The 17,492-nt window shown below is 49.9% G+C and overlaps 1 long non-coding RNA gene across 1 annotated transcript; it reads right to left on the bottom strand.

Annotated features, from left to right (window-relative positions):
- Positions 1–1,276: 1,276 nt before the first annotated feature.
- LOC123936448 lies at positions 1,277–17,163 on the bottom strand. Its single transcript, XR_006817304.1, has 3 exons — positions 17,032–17,163; positions 16,060–16,062; positions 1,277–1,288 (listed from the first exon to the last, which is right to left on the bottom strand). It is a non-coding gene; the product is annotated as an uncharacterized LOC123936448 (long non-coding RNA).
- Positions 17,164–17,492: the final 329 nt, after the last annotated feature.

The raw sequence follows: 17,492 nt of genomic DNA, 5'->3' as shown, positions 1-17,492 counted from the left end.
TGGGAAGCTCTCAGGGAGCAGGCCTGTGCTCTGAGTGTTGGGGGGCGGGGCAGGGGCCAGTGAGCAGTGAGCGATGGCAGAGCAGGTGTCCTGTGGGTACTGCCCGTATTATCCAGTGAATTCGGCTGTGAACCCAAAACCACTCAAAATAAGTAAATAAGTAAGTAAATAAATAAATAAAAAGAAAGGCCCATGAAACGTGTGTGTGTGTGCGCACACATGCACACACACACACACACACACGAAGGAACAAACCCAAAAACAGACAGACAGGCAGACCGGATGTGGAGCTGCCGGGGAAATGGCCAAGCAAGAATTGCAGAGATGTGTTTGGTGCAAAAAGGTGCTTTTATTACAGCACGGGGACGGGACCTGTTTGCAGAAAGAGCTGTGCTGGGATTGTGAGGGGAAACTGGTGATACGGTTTCCAGTTAGTGGGGGTTAGGGATGAGGTCAGTCTCCAAGGAATGTGTGTATGCTGCGAGCAAGGTCTCCGAGACCTTGCGGGACTACCCACTGTCAAGGTGAGGTGAGTCCCTCTTGTTTTAGCAAAGCATTAGTCATGGGACCCTTTTGATGTGTGTCTGTTGACCCCGTGTTGGAAGAGGGATGTTAGCATATTGTGGGCATGTGTGGCTATCGGAGTGAAGGGACACTGACTAGAGCGATCCTCACGGGTAAAACATGGAACAAAATCCTTGAGGGAGTTGTAGGGGTGTTACACCCTCTATGTGTGTCAGGGATTCATCAGTGGGTTACAAGTGGTCAGGGGACCTCGCTGTCGCCGCATTTCTCTTGCCTTGGCAAGAGTGACATTCCAGGTGGACAATCTCACTGCTCGGGTGGTGGTGGGGGTGGTGTTGTTGTTGGTGGTGGTGTTTGGTCGTGGTAGTGGACACACATTCTCCTCTACCTGCTTAGGGTCTGTGGCTGGGCCTAGGATGGCGACCGACAGAAGAGCTTCCCTGGAGAAGGGCATCCAACCGTGGGTTGGTGTTTGCTTGCACAGGGGGGCCTTCCCAAGGGCCTAAAGGCGCGGAATCGAGGGGTGCCTGGGTGGCTCAGTAGGTTTGGCTTCCGCCTTCCACTCAGGTCATGATCTCCGGGTCCTGGGATCGAGACATGCATTGGTCTCTCTGCTCTATGGGGAGCTTGATTCCTGCCCCCCCACCCCCTCTCTCTGCCTACTGGTGATCTCTGTCTCTCCAATAAGTAAATAAGATAAAATCTTAAAAAAGAAAAAAAGAAAAGAAAAATGAAAGACAAGACAAGACAGAGACTTGATTCACTCGTGAAGAACGGACAAGACAAAGGGGTTTGGGCAAAGGGCAGGCAGGCCGTGGCAAAGACAGCCCTGGGAAGACGGGGGTGGGGGTGGGGTTGGGGGGCTGGTTGAAGAAGTTTCATCGACATGGACGGTTCAGACCCTAATTCTCCGGCTCCCTTCTCCTGTCTCTGGTGATGGAGGATGGCTTTCTGCTTCCTGGTTCCAGGGAAGGTACCTGTCACATGGGAGTTGGCTCTCTTGGTCTTGGGAAGACCAGAAGGGTCGGCATATTCTTCTGGTAGCTGCTGTGTCTACAAGGAGTGGAATTTGAGATAACCGACGTGCCACAGTGGGCACCTTTTCAGGGTGACAGGTTCTGATTTCCTTCAGGGCAGTCTGGGTAAGTGGCTCACGGGTGGGTCCTTGTTCCTCGGGAATCCCTCTCGCCATCCCTGGTCCCGCCATCGCTGGCTCCTTTCTTTCCGGCCATTCCCGAGGCTCCTCCAAAGCAGCAGGGTGCCTGGGCATAGGCTCCTGGGCCTCGGTGTTAAAAAGAAAATCGGAAGTTTCCCTGCCATTCGAACCTGGGCCCTGCAGAGTTTGTCCGTGCTATGGTTCTTCTGTCTTTTTAATCGCCTCTGGGATGATCAGGGATGGACTCCCTGCCTCTCAACCCCAGACTTCATGTCCCTTTGGAATTAGACATAAAACAACCTCGCTGGTTTTCTGAGTTGGTGGCCTTGTCGTAGACACGACCTGCTCGAAGGGACCTGACCTTGAAAATCTTGGATTTCTTCCTTGCCTTTGGCCCTGTGGCAGACATCCCATCTGAATGGATTGTACCCCGTTCTCCTAGTGACCCTGATCCGACCTCTGGGAGCGTTTCCTCATTTTGTTTCTCTCTGAGCAACACCCTCCACCACCTCCCACTCCTGGCTGATCCCCCAGGCCTCTGTGTGTCCTTTGCCCTTGGGTCCCCTTCAGAGGGTGTTTCTCAGAGCTTAGGTTTTTAATTTTGTTGACTTACAACCCCTCCGTTTCTTTTTTACAGATCGCGCCTCAGGTGTCCTGTCTTAAACCATCTTTGCCTGGCCCTAGATCCCCAGCTTTTCCCCTAGAATCACTCCCCAACAAACACACACACACACACACACACACACACACATACACACACATACACATACACACGTGTGTTCCAGTGTTCTGTTTCCCATGGAAGTGTGAGATCCGTTTGGAATTCACATTTGTAGGAGGAGTGAGGTCTGCCTGTTTGGACAGAAGCTTTCCTCTTCCTCTTTCTTTCTTTCCTTATTTCTTTCTTTTTTTTCCCTCCTTAAAAAAGAATGTTGGTGGTGGTGGTGGGAGGGAGGGAGGGAGGGAGGACGAAGGAGCGAAGGAGCGAAGGATCGAAAAGGAGGGTCAGAGAGAGGGAGGTGAGAAGCAGAGTCTCTGCTGAGTAGGGAGCCCCAAGGGATGGATGCGGGGCTTGATCCCAGGACCCAGATATCATGACCTGAGCTAAAGGCAGAGACGTTTCACCAACCGAGCCACTTAGGCGCCCAGTTTTCTTGTTTCTTTGTCTGCCTGCTTGCCTGCATGTTGGGTCTGTGGATGTCTGGTGACTGACTGTCCTCTGGTTTTGTGGGGAGGTGGGCCATGCTTCCTCCTTTGAACGGCCTTTGCGCATCGGCAGAACTTTGGTTGGGCTTAGGCATATCTCTTTTGGTATCTGTTCCATTCCATCGATTCATCAACTGACCCACCGTGTCTCTCTGTCTGCCAACATCACAGGGTCTCCATGGCTTCTACAAAGAAAGCATTCGACCAGGGGTGACTTTATTTCTGATTTTTGTTTTGTTTTCCTTTGTTATGTTTGACATTGTCATAGCGATTCAAATTTCTTTTGCGTGTCAGCTCTGTACACCCACCCAGTGTGGCCCTGGAACTCAGGACCCCCACAGATCAAGAGTTGCCTTCCTCGGGGGTCCTCCGGACGGAGCCAGCTAGGTGCCCTGAAAGACGTGTACTTGAAACAGAGGTGTGAAGTCTGCACCCATGAACTTTGCAGTGGGAAACCTTATTTGGATCGTCGCACTCTTGGGGAAATACTGGTGAAAGAATGTCGTGTAGCCAACGATGGAGGAATCGACTTGGGAGGAAAACCTTCTTTTCCAGTTTCTGCTGTTTGCTCAATTCTCTTGACTCAATAGGTGCCCAGCCTTCAGAGTCACATTATTTGCTTGATTTCTCTCTTGTCTGCGTTTCCTCATTTACTTTTATATTGAGTGCTCCAGATGGATGGTTGACAGAGAACAGTTTACATCCTGGTGTGTGTGTGTGTGTGTGTGTGAGAGAGAGAGAGAGAGAGAGAGAGAGAGAGAGAGAGAGAGAGGGAGAGAAATGTGTGGGGGGGTCACGATGGGGTTGAGATGGGTAGGGATTGTTGCAAAGTGGGATCAGGGATTCACGGAGGTGAGAAGGCAGCAAAGAGAAAGGCTTGGTAAGGAAGCCATGTTAAAATGGTGAAGTTTCATGGGAGAAGAGTTACCTCTAATCAAAGGCATTCTTGCTGGACAGTAGCTTCTGCCCTCTCCGCTGGGGGATAGGAGGGCCAGGGTTTTGAAAGGTTCCACCTGGGCTTTTGTAAAGCACAAAAGCGCCAGAGCACCTAGAGAGGATGCTGCTGCTGTTGCCCTCTAATGTCCTCTCCCCCTGCCACCGCTGTTTCTGTTTTCCTCTCACCCCACTTCTTGCCCAGGGGTGTTTATCTTGGATAGATAATGCTGCTCCTTGTGTGTGTGTGTGTGTGTGTGTGTGTGTGTGTGTGTGTGTGTGTGTGTGTGCGTGTGTGTCTTCAAGGTTTTATATTTTTAAGTAATCTCTCCACCCATCCCTCCAGCATGGTGCTGGAACTCAGGATTCCCCGTACATCAAGATTCGCAGTTTTGTGGTCCTCAGAGGGAGCCAGTCAGGCGCGCCGAGATATGTGTACTTGAAAATCCAGCAAACAAACAAAAGAACCAACGAATAAAGTTTATTTTTTTCCTTTACAGGCCGGGGGGAGTTCTACGCCTTGTTTTTGTTTTTTTTTTTAAAGGTTTTATTTATTTATTTGACAGAGAGCAGAGAGAGAGAGAGAGAGATCACAAGTAGAGAGAAAGGCAGAGAGAGAGGGGGATGCAGGCTCCCTGCTGAGTAGAGAACCCAATGTGGGGCTCGATCCCAGGACCCTGAGATCATGACCTGAGCCAAAGGCAGCAGCTTAACCCACTGAGCCACCCAGGTGCCCCTACGCCTTGTTTTTCTCCCCCCCCCCCTTCACACCTCATGGAATAGTTAGTTCATCATCATTTACCATTAATATTTACCTCTTCTCAAGCACCACCCCTTTCCCCATAGCTCAAATCCCGGCTTATGGGGGAATCTCAAGCATAAAGAGCACTCCTCCTTCCCCACGATGGGAAAAGCTTGCTGTGGGGATGGGGGTCTAACCCTCAGAGTGGGAGCCAGCAGCATGGCCCATGAGACCACGCCCACCAAGTAGGGCTGCGCTGGCTACAAACAGGCATTGTGACCCTCAGCCTGAGCCCTCGTTCAAACCAGACCCCTCGCTAGCTGGACCAGGAGCCTGCATATCAGGCCTGACATGCCCTTCGGCCAAAATCCTCACCCTCTGTCAGGTTCTCCATGGGCCCAGACCAAGAAGCTGACTCTGGAATCCCTGCTATGGCGGAACCCCTGAGACGGGAAACAGCACTCTTCTCTTCCCTCTGAAAGTCACCACACCTTTGGGAGCTGGGCAGAATCCACAAAGAGGCAAATCTCCCATGGTCCCTGAGGCTACTGCTACATTCCCTGGCCAAACAAATGAGACACACAACCCAGATAGAAAAGCATGCACTCCTGCCTCCCCGTCGCCTTCATTTCAGATCCCCCGGCACTGCCCTCACGGTCTGCAGATCAGGTGTGCCATCACCTCGCCCCTAACTCTATCCCGAGTTTGTGTTTGCAGATTTTTGTCCCCAAAGCCCTGGCTGACAGGCTCCAGGATGTGCCCTCTGGAGCCACAGTGCTGGACTCTGCCTGTCCACCGGAAGGAAACTCTGCCTGTCAAAGTTGCACAAACCCTCCAGATTGAGAGACACCTGCAAGGCCCCTGAGCCCACCCCAAATTCGTTGGCCGCTATGGAAAAAATGTGCATTCGGACACATGCCAGACGCCTACCTCCAGGCAGACACCCAGGTCAATGGCCCTGAGTCAGAAGATGGAACATGACATACCCTTAGGACCTCAACGGAGCCCTAGCTTAGGTTTGCAGGCAACTGCCTCCAGAGTCAATCTCTGGAATACCTTCATATGGTCCAACACATGATCCCTGAGCCACAAAAGAGAACACCACCTGTCCCCAGAAGGCAACCTGGCTCTTGGGAGCTGCGTCCAACCCTCAGTGGAGGAGAATCCTGCATGGCGCCTGAGCCCCCACCACATTCTAAGTTTTTCCTGGACACAAGCCAACATTGTGAGCCATTAGCATGAGGCTCCCTGTCACCTCAGCCCCCTGGGCACTTTGGCCCAGAGACACAAGTTCAAAATGGCCTTGTTCCTTGGCTGGAAGGGTAAGGTGAGCTGGGCTTTCCAGGCATCCATATGGTGACTTCTGCTACAACGTCTTTCCGTATGGGGGACCCTGGAGCCTTCAAAAGGGACTCCCCTTGTCCCACAGAAGAAAAGTTTGCTGTTCGGAGCAGCTCACAAGCACCAACCTGGGAAAACCTCCATGGCCTCATGAGGCCACCCCTCCACTCGTCGGCCATCATGGACACAAACTCCACCATGAGCGACCATCTGACACTTGCCCTGACTCAGGTGCTGGAGATCTGGAGTCAGACGCTGCACATTGGAAATGACATGTTCTTGGCACTGAACTGAAATGATGCTTGTACGTTCAGACTTCTGTCCTCACCCTCCTGGATCACAAGCCCTCCCGATTGGGAATTCTGGAGCCAAAACGCAGCCTTCTGCCTGCACTCCAGAAAGAAGATGGGCCCTATGGGTCTCCCTAGAATTCCAATGTGAGGAACAACCTGCACGGCCCTAGACAGAACCCCAATATCCAGGCTGCACTACGCATTAATATTCTGACACCCCCTTATCCCCGACCTCCAGTCAGCACCCCAGGTAGCAGGCGCCATCTCCTGCAGGTGGGACCGGCCATGGCCCGAGGCTGTCATCTCTAGCCAACCTGAGTGTTCAGGCAACTGTGCCCCCAAACATAGCTCAAATCCCGGCCTATGGGGGAATCTCAAGCACAAAAGAGCACTCCTCCTTCCCGAGGGCCGAAAAAGCTTGCTGTGGGGATGGGGAATGGGCAGACTTTCCTTGGAGAGGGTAGGCACAGTATTGCACAGTGGCTCCAGAGACCCCAGCCTGGAGGGTGTGTGGGCCAGGGCTGTGGAGACAGAAGTCTGCGAACACAAACTCGCCCTAGGTTTATGGCCCAAGGATATGGCAGGCCTGATATACAGACAGTGAGGGGAACTCCTCAGGATAGGTAATAAGGGGGAGTGTGAGATGGTAGCTCAGGCTTTTGTCTCTGGATTTTGTGTCAAAGTTGGACATGGAATGGAAGGGTGGTCTTATGGGCCATGGATAAGTCTCCCTCTCTGCGGATTATTCTCGGCTCCCAAGAATTTGGGGTCATTCTGTGGGAAGGGAAGAATCCTATTTTCTTTCTCAGGGGTCCCTCCAAAACAGGGATTCCAGAGCAGAGCCCTGGGTACAGGTGACTGGAGAACCCGTGTTTTGGTTAGGATTGCGGCTGGGGCATGGCACCCCTGATATGCAGTTCTTGGTCCAGCCAAGGAGAGGATTTATTTGAAAATGGGGTTCACACTGAGTTTCCCAATGTGTGTTTGTGCTCAAGTCACTCCTCAAGCATATGCGTGGCCTCATGGGCCATGCAGGATTATCCTACTCAGAGCGTTTGATCTTGATACCCATCAGCATCCCAACAGCCAGGTTTCTTGCCACGGGGAAGGAGGAGTTCTGAGTTGTGCATCAGGTTCTCCCAGGTGTAGGGATCTGAGATAAGGTCTAGGGACAGATGTCTGAAAACCCAGGTTGGGAAAAGATGACAGCCTAAGGCCAAGATGGGTCCAATCTGCTGGATATGCAGCCAGCTGTCTGTGTGTCTGAGGGGAGGTCTGTGCTTAAGGTGTGACAAACAGAGCATTAGTGTACAGGGAAGCCTATGAAATTCTCACGGGGTCGAGGTCCTTACAGTTTCGTCCTCATTTGGGATTTCTGGGCGGACCCATAGGGCACCTTTTTTTCTTCTGGTGCAGAGGCAGAGTGCTGCATTGTTTTTCCAAAATTCCCAGTCTGGTGGGCCTGTGTTCCAGGATTCTGGTGTCTGAAGTCTGACCCAAGCTAGGTTTATGGTTAGGTCTAATGCGTGATCACCGATTTGCAGATGCTGAGGCAAGGTCCCGGACTTGAAGTTAGGTCAACTGTTATGGATTCACTCAGACTACCATTTGGGTCCACTAGGGCCTTCCTATGTGCGCTTGGCCTTCTTGGGCCATGGAGTTTTCACTTGCTCTGGGGATTTAGCGAAGATCCAAATAATTTGTTTTCATTTGGGGGGATTTGGAGTCCTGTATAGGTTCTGTATATAGTCTCCATATGGATGGATTCGACAGCAGTTCCCTGGGTATATATACCTGAAACTCAACCTCGGGTTTGCAGTAGGGCTTGGTTGCATGAAAAGTCTGAATTATTCACACTGGTGCCAGCTAGTAGGTGGCTGACTGGAGGTCAGCACTCTGGTTGAGGGTAGAATGTGTATTATTGTCCAAGGCATGCTGTCGTCAATGGGATAGCTTTGGGGATTCATGCAGCTCTCTCGTAGTATTAGTATGGGGGTCGAGTGCTTCTCAATACGGCACATTTTCCTTCTGGAAGGCAGGCACAGTCCCGTGGTGTGGCTCATGTTTCTCTATCTGTAGGTATTGTGGAGCAGGACTTTGAGGATGGAAGTCTGAGAACCCAAGCTAGGCATAGGGTTAGGGCCTAGGGCATGTCAGGCCCAATCTATAGATGGTGAGACAAGCTCCATGGGATCTGAGGTGAAGGCAAGTGTCAGCATGTCGCACAGGCTCAGTTTGTGTCCATGAGTCCCGCTGAACTCATAAGTGGCCTCATGGTGGCATGGAGTTTCCTTCCACTCTGGGGATTTCACAGTTCCAAATAGCTTGGTTTATTCCTGGCTGTTGGTGGTGTCTTGTTTTGTGGCTCAGGGGTGCCCCATATTGAGGGATTCGAGAGCTGCGGTCCAGGTATTGATAACTGAAAACCCAACTGAGGGTTATGATTAGATCCTAGTGGCACTACAGGACTTATACCCTGGCTCTGGGCTGTGGTACCCTTGGGGCTATGTTCAATATGGGGCTCAGGATAAGGGTCACAATGGGTGATTGTGTCAATGATGGCATGTAAAACTGGACGTGTCCTCAGGGGAAAAGCACATTTCTTCCATCTGAGGATTTTGCATAGCTCCGAAAGGCAATGTTTCCCTCTGGGGGTCAGGAGATTTATTTTATGGATCAGGAGCCCCCCATGTAGAAGGATTCCAGAGAAGGGCTCTGTGTATTGATGCCTGAGAACCCAAACTAGGTTTAGGATTTCAGCCTAGGGGCATGGAAGGTTAGGGTTAGGGTTAGGGTTAGGGTTAGGATTAGCCTCTGGGTCAAGCTGCCTCAATGGCTGATCGGTGGTCGGGACTCAGGTTGTGCCCTCCTGTGCATTAGGATCCAGGGTGGTATTCAAATGAGTGGTGGTATTGGGGCCTTGCATGTTTGTCTAATCTAGGGGTTTTGTGCAGCTCCATAGGGCACAGTTTCAATCTGGAGTGCAGGGATCATCCAGTGGTTTGGCTGTTGAGTCCCCAATCTGGAGGACTTATGTTCCAGGAATCTGGGGACCGATATTTGAAAACCCAATCTAGGTTTACGTGTATGGTCTAGGCTATGGATCTCTGATCTGCAGATGTTGAGGGAAGGTCACCGGATTCAGAATTGAAGGAGAGTGTCGGGCATTCGCTCACACTAGAATTGGTGTCCTAGGGCCGCTGAAGTTGTGGGTGTCCTGCTGGGGCATGGAGGTTTCTCCCGCTTGGGGGGCTTTGCACAGTTCCAATACTATGGTTTCAATCTGGAGGACAGAAGGAGTCTTGTTGTATGGCTCTAGTGTCCTCCAAATGAAGGGATTCCAGACCAGCACTCTGGTTATGGATTCCTGAAAACTGAACCTAGGTTTTGGCTTAGGCATGGGGCATGGGAAGTCCGATCTGCTGACTCTGGCGCCAGCTAATGGGTGGCTGACTGGAGGTCGGTGCTCAGCTGAGGGACAGAATGTGTATTAGTGTGGAGGGTCAGCTTCTAACTGTGGGTGGCTTAGGGGTATCCTGCAACTTTCTCCTAATCTGGGGTTTGCATGCAGGTCCATAGGGCATGTTTTCCATCTGGAGGGCCGGCAGAGTCTTGTAGTGTGTCTCCGGGGTTCCCTAGCTGGAGGGATTGTAGACCACGACTGTGAGGATGGAAGTCTGAAAAGACAATCTAGGAGTATGGTAAGGGCCTAGGGCATGATAGAACAAATCTGCAGTTGTTGAGGAAATCTCCCCAGGATATGAGGTTAAGGCGAGTGTGAAGAGGTTGCTCAGGTTGATGTTTGTGTCCATGAGATCCGTCGAATCTGCGAGTGGCATCATGGGGGCATGGATATTTACATAGTTAAAAAATAGTTTGTTCTATTCTGGGGAATAGGTACTGTCCTGATTTTTGGCTCAGGCGTGTCCCATATGGGGGATTCGAGAGTAGGGCTACAGGTATGGATGCCTGAACACTCAAACTAGGTTTAGGATTAGGTCCTAGTGGCATCATAGGCCTTAGGTTCTGGCTCTGGGTGGAGCTACTCATGGAGTTGTGTTGAAAATGGGGCTCAGGTTAGGGGTCACAATAGGTGTTTGTGTCCAGCATTAATGGGTGTGTCCTCAAGGGCATTTCAGATTTCGCCCAACTCTGGGGGATATACATATCTCCAGAAAGCTTCTGGGGGACAAGAGGAGTTCTGTTTTGTGACTCAGGGGTCTCCCATGTGGAGGGATTTGAGAGAAGGGGACTGTGGATCGATATCTGAAAACCCAACCTATTGTTACGATTCCTACCTAGGGGAATGGCCACTCTGACGTGCTGACTCTGGTGCCAGCTATGTGGGTGGCTGACTGGAGGTCGGGGCTCAAGTGAGGGACAGAATGTTTTAGTGTCCAGGGCCAGCTTCCGTAAATGAGGGTGGCTTTGTGGGTTCATGCAGCTTTCTCCGAATCAGTGGGTTGCGTGCAGCTCCATAGGGCACATTTTCCTTCTGGAGGACAGGAAGAGTACTGTGCTCTTTCTCAGGTATACCCTATCTGGAGGGTTCATAGACCAGGACTCTCTAGATGGAGGCCTGAGAACCAAGCTAGGTTAGGGCATTAGGCATCGAAGGCCCAACATACGTACGCTGAGGCAAATTCCAGGGAATCTGAAGTTAAGACAAGGATCAGGGTGTCGCTCCGTCTGGAGTTTGTGTAGATTAGATGTGCCAAATATAGGTTTAGCTTCATGGTGGCAAGGAGATTTGTCCCGATGAGGGGATTTTGTGCACATCCAAGGTGCTTGGTCTATTCTGGGGTTAGGTCCTGTGTTGTTTTAAGAATCTGGATTCCCCTATATGGAGGGATTTGAGAGCAGGGTTCCAGGTATCAATGCCTGAAAACCCAGCTTAGGTTTTGCATTTGATCCTAGTGGCATGGCAGGACTTAGATCCTGGATCTGGCGCAGCTACCCATGTGGGTTTGTTGAAAATGCAGCTCAGGCTAAGTGTCACAATGGGTGTTTGTGTCCAGGATGGCCTGCAAAAGTGGGTGTGGCCTCAGGGGGCAACACAGGTTTCTGCCATCTATGAGTTTTTTACATAGCTCTAAAAACCAAGGTTTCCTTCCAGGGGGCTGGAGGAGTTCTGTTTTGTGGCTGTGGTGTCCCCCATGTGGAGAGATTTGAGAGAAGGGCTCTGGGTATGGATGCCTGCTAACCCAACCTAGGTTTAGCATAAGGGCCTAGGGTTCGATCTCCTGATTCTGAGGCCAAATGTCTCAGTGGCTGCTTGGGGGTACGTGACTCAGGTGTGCATTAGTATCCAGGGAGGCATACACACGTGGTTGGCATCGTGGGCCCTGGTGCTGTGCTGTTTAATGAAGCAGTTTTCCCACATATGGAGATATTCGAGAGCAGGCTCTATGTATGGATGCCTGGAAAACCCCATCTCGCCTTACCATTGCAGCCTAGGAACATGGCCGTTTTGATATTTTGGATCTGGGGCCAACTATCCAGGGGGTTGATTTGGATTGGTGTCTCATGCTGATCGGTCACAATGCGAGTTTGAGTCCTGAGAGATCATGGAATGTGGCGGTGGCCCATCCTCCTACCCTGAGGGTTTGACACAGCTCCAAATAGCAACATTTCCTCCTGGGGACAGGATGTGATGTGTTTTGTGGCTCAGAGATCCCCCAAATATTGGTATTCAAGACCAAGCCTCTGGGTCCTGATGCCTGGCAACTCAAGCTATGGTAAAGATTAGAGCCTAGGGTCATTTCAGGTTCAATCATCTCTCTCTCTGGGGTTATCTACCTGCATGTCTGATATGAGGTAGTTGCTCAGGGTGTGTCAGACTGTGCCTTGTTGGTTGTCTTATCAATTTGGGGTGGCCCAGGGGGCTTGCAGTTTTCTCTTATTCTTGAGGTTTCTGGAAGCTCTAAAGGGTCGAGCTTCCACCTGGAGGGCAGCATAGTCCTGTGGTGAGGGCATGGAATCCCCATGCTAGAGGATGTCTGGGGCAGAACTCTGGGAACAGAATTCTGAAATCACCAACTAGGGTTAGGATTAAGGCCGAGGGTATGGCAGGTCCAATCTGCAGACCTTAGGGAAGATCCTTGGATCTGAAAATAGGGCGAGTGTGAGGTGAGACTGTCTTTTGCCTCTGGTTTTTGTCTCTTGGGTATATGCAGAATGTAGGGGTGGCCTCATGGAGCTATTGAAGATTCTCCTCCTTTGGGGGGTTTTCACAGCTCCAAATAGCATGGTGTCATTGTGGGGGAAAGTAGGAATCTTGTTTTCTCATTCAGAGGTCCCCATAAGGAGGGCTTCAAAAGCAGGGCTCTGGGTATTAAGGACTGGAAACCCAGACTTGGGTTAGGATTTTGGCTGAGGAACACTACAGGTCTCAGATGCTCCCTCCAGACACCCAGGTAAATGGAGCCAGAGAGAGGAGATTGAAGTTGACATACCTCTAGGATCTAATCTGAAACCTAGCTTAGGTTTTTAAGCATCATTCCCCAGAGGCCTGATTTCCAATACTAGCATATGGTGCATCCCTGAGGCACACAACAGAACACACCCTGTCCCCAGAAGGGAACATTGCTATTTGTACCTATGTAAAACCTTCAGGTTAGTAGAATCCTGCATGGCCCCTGAGCCATCACCACATTCCAAAGTCTCCCTGGACACAAACTGGCATTGTGATGCATCAGCATGAGACTCCATTTCAACACATTCCCTTGGGTAGATTGCCCCAGAGCCTGTAGATCGAACCTGCCTTGATCCTAGGGGCCAAAGGGATCAGGAGGCAGGGTTTCCAAGCATCCATACATAGATCCCTCCTCTTGAATCTTCCCATATGGGAGAGCTATGAACCATTGAACAAGCCTAGCCCTGTCCCAAAGATGGAAACATTGCTGTTTCAAGCAGCTCACAACATCCAGAGTGGGAAAACCTCCATGGCCTCATGAGGCCCCACCTCCATTAGGCGGCCATCATGGACACAAAGTCCAGCCTGAGTGAATGTCTGACACTTGCCCTTACTTCAGGTGCTGGAGATCTCAATTCAGCTTCTGCAGATTGAGCTTCTCTTGCCCTAGGCCCTAAACCTAACCAGAGCTTGTGTTTTCAGACTTCCATCCTTACACTCCTGGAGCACAAGCCCTCCAGACTGGGAATTCTGGAGCCATAATGCAGCACTCTGCCTGCCCACCAGAAGGATAAAGTGCCCTATGTGGCTGCCCAAAAGCCCCAAATGAGGATAAAACTTCATGGCCCTTCACAGCACCCCAATTTCATAGACCATCCTGTGTACTAATGCTGTGTGACACAGCCTGAGCCTAGACGTTCTGTCAGCCACCCAGGGAGCTAGTCGCATATCCAGACATAGCTCTGGGTCTGCATCTCTACCCAACCTTGGTTTTCTGGCATGTGTCCCCAGACCTTATCTCAAATTCCTGCATATGCAGGAACCCGATGCACAAAACAGAACTCTTCCTTCCGCATGGCAGGAAACCTTTTTGTTTGGAAGGGTGTCAAAACCTTAGAGCTGGAGAAACCTGCAGGGCCACCCTGGGCACAAACACGCATTTTGACCCTCAGCCTTAGTCCTTTTCAAATAAGGCCCCTCGGTAGCTGGACCAGGAGCATGCATATCAGGCTTGCCATGCACCTAGCACAAATCCTAACCCAAGGTGGTGTTTTGCAGGTGCCCTTACCCAGAGCTCTGCTATGGAATTCCTGTTTTGGGGGGACCCCTGAGACAGAAAACTTGACTCTTCCCTTCCCTCAGTATCACACCAAACTATTGGGACCTGGCAAAATCCCCACAGAGGAGAGAATCTTCCATGGCCCCATGAGGCTCCCATACATTCTGCGGCCAACTTAAACTCACAATCCATAGACAAAAGATTGAGCTACCACCTTACAGTCACCCTAATTTCAGATCCCGAGGAACCCCTCTCGGGGTCTGCAGATCAGGCATGCCAAACCCTCGGCCCTAAGTTTAACCCAAGTTTGTGTTTTCAGATTTCTGTTCCCAGAGCCCTGTCCCACACACCCTCCAGGCTCCAGCCTCCAGAGCCACACCACAAGACTGTGCTTGCCCTCCCGATGGAAACTGTGCCCTTTAAAGTTGCCAAACACTCCAGATAAGGAGAAACCTGCAAGGCCACGAGGCCACCCCAATTAAATAGGCCACCCTGGACAAAAATGCGAAGTCTGACACACCCTGAGCAATGACCTCCAGTCAGACACCGAAGTAGATGGCCGCAGAGACAGAAGATTGAACCTGACATGCCTCTATGCCATATTCTGAACCCTAGATGAGGTTTACAGGCATCTGTCCCCAGACCTTATATCAAATCCCTGCATATGGGGGAACCTGATGCACAAAACAGAACTCCTCCTTCCCCATGGCTGGAAACCTTACTGTTGGGATGGGTGTCAAACCCTCCAAATTGGTGAAACTTACAGGGTCCATGAGGTCACACCCAAAATTGAGGGCCACCTTGGGCACAAACATGCATTGTGACCCTCAGCCTGAGCCCCATTTTCAAATAAGGCCTCTTGGTTCCTGGACCAAGAGCCCGCGAATTGGGCTTGCCATGCCCATAAGCCCAAATATGAACCCAAGGAAGGGTTTTCCAGACACCAGTTCACAGAGACGTAATCTGGAATCCCTCTTTTTGGGGGACCCCTGCGAGGAAAACAGGACTCCTCCCTTCCTCCACAATGACACCAAACTATTGGGAGCCACGCAAAATTCCCAGAGAGGGAGAACCTTCCATGCCCGATGAGTCCACCCTTACATTCCATGGCCATCCTGAGGAAAAAGCCTGAGCTACTGCCTCCCAATCGCCCTAATTTCAGATCTCAAGGAGCTCCCTCAGGGTCGGCAGATCAGAAATACCATACCCACAGGCCTACCCTAACCCATTTTATCTTTTCAGACTTCTGTACCCAGACACATGACCCACACACCCTCAAGACTGGAGCATGTTGAGCCACACTATAGGACTATGCCTGCACTCCCTAAGGAAACTGTGCCCTTTAAAGTTGCCAAAACTCTCCAGATACGGAGCAACCTGCAAGGCCCTCAAGCCACCCAGTTTCGTAGGCCACCCTAGATAAAAATAAGCAGTCTGACTGCATGGATCTGTGCATGGATATACAGTCAGACACCCAGGTAGATGGCCCCAGAAACAGAAGATTGAACCTGACATGTCCCTAGGCCCTAATCTGAACACCAGCTGTGGTTTTCGGGCATCCGTCCCCAGAGCCCTGGTCTCAAATACCAACATATGGGGGGTTCCTGGGGCCCAAAACAGAAAACTTTCTGTAGCAGGAGGAAACCTTGCTATTTGGAGCTGTGTCTAAGCCTCAAGGCAATAGAATCCTTCATGGCCCCGAGCAGCCACAACATTCCAAGATCTCCCTGGACACAAAACCAGATTGTGACCCATCAGTGTGAGACTCCATTTCCACTCATCCCCCTGTGTAGCTCACACCAGAGCCAGCAGATCGAACCTCTCATGAGACAAAGCCATGTCTCATGTCTCAATGGTAACCCTAGGTGGAGTTCCCAGGCATCCATACATAGAGCCCTGACACTGAATCTTCTATACTGGGGACCTATGTGCCATCAACCTGATGCCTCCTGTCCTGCAGAAGGAATCATGATGTTTGGAGCTGTGCACAATCCCCAGATTGGGAAAACCTCCATGGCATCATGACACCACATTGCATTAGTCGGCCATAAAGGACACACACTTGAACCTGAGCAGACGTCTGAACCTTGCCCTTACTTAAGATGATGGGATTCTTACCTCAGCCTCTGCATTTTGGGCCTGCCATGCCCTAGGCTCTAAAAATTACACAAGCTTTTGTTTTCAGATTTCTGTCCTCACACTAACTACAAAAATAATACTTAAAATGAATACATTGTATGTCATCATTATTCCTACATGGAATCTAACCATGACTGGTAACACACACACATACACACACACACACACACACACACACACAAATCAGTGTATTTCAACTATAAGAACACTAATGGCCAACATTCGTAAGTCCCACCCACTAACTAAAATTTTCAACAATTCATTTATCGACCTACCACAAACATCAAACATCTCAGCATGATGAAATTTTGGCTCCTGTCTCGGAATTTGCCTAATCCTTCAAATCCTTAAAGTTTTATTCTTAGCTATACACTACACATCACACACAACCACAGCCTTCACATCAAATACACACATCTGTTGAGATGCCAATTACGGCTGAATCATCCGATATATACATGCCAACGGAGCCTACATATTCTTCATCTGCCTATTCCCACATGCAGGATGAGGCCTATACTATGGATATTTTATACTCCCTGAAACATGAAATATCGGCATTATCCTACTCTTGGCAGTTATAGCAACAGCATTCAGAGGTTATGTTTTACCATGAGGACAAATGTCCTTTTGAGGCAGAACCCTAACTACCAACTTATTATTAACCATCCTATACATTGGAACCAACTTCGTAGAGTGAATCTGAGGAGGTTTTTCAGTAGACAATGCCACCTTAACATGATTCTTTGCCTTCCACTTTATCCTACCATTCATCATCTCAGCACTAGCAGCAATTCATCTAATATTTCTTCATGAAACAGGATCCAACAGTCCTTCCAGAATCCCATCTGATTCGGACAAAATTTCATTCCACCCATACTACACAATTAAAGACATCCTAGGTGCCCTATTCCTAATCCTAGTACTCGTAATACTAGTACTATTCTCACCCGACCTAGTAGGGGACCCTGACAACTACATCCCTGCCAACCCACTTAATACACCACCCCATATCAAACCCGAGTGATATTTCTTATTCGCATACACAATCCTACGATTTATTCCTAATAAACTAGGAGGAGTACTAGCCCTAGTTTTCTCCATTCTAGTCCTAGCCATTATTCCAGTATTACATACTTCAAAATAACAAGTTATGATATTCTGCCCACTAAGCCAGTGCCTATTTTGATTACTAGTAGCTAATCTTCTTACCTTAACATGAATTGGTGCTCAACCAGTAGAACACCCCTTCATCTCCATTGGTCAATGAGCCTCAATCCTTTACTTCACAATCCTTCCAATTATAACAACTATCAGCATTATCGAGAAGAACTTATTAAAATGAAGTCTTTGTAGTATATAATTACTTTCTTCTTGTAAACCAAAAATTGAGAACTCCATCTTCCTAAGACTCAATGAAGAAGTAATAGCCCCACCATCAGCACCCAAAGCTGACATTCTAA

The sequence above is a fragment of the Meles meles genome, unplaced genomic scaffold (assembly GCF_922984935.1).
Source record: "Meles meles unplaced genomic scaffold, mMelMel3.1 paternal haplotype, whole genome shotgun sequence".
In the NCBI taxonomy this organism is placed as follows: domain Eukaryota; kingdom Metazoa; phylum Chordata; class Mammalia; order Carnivora; family Mustelidae; genus Meles; species Meles meles.
This window is presented reverse-complemented; position numbering and strand designations above follow the sequence as displayed.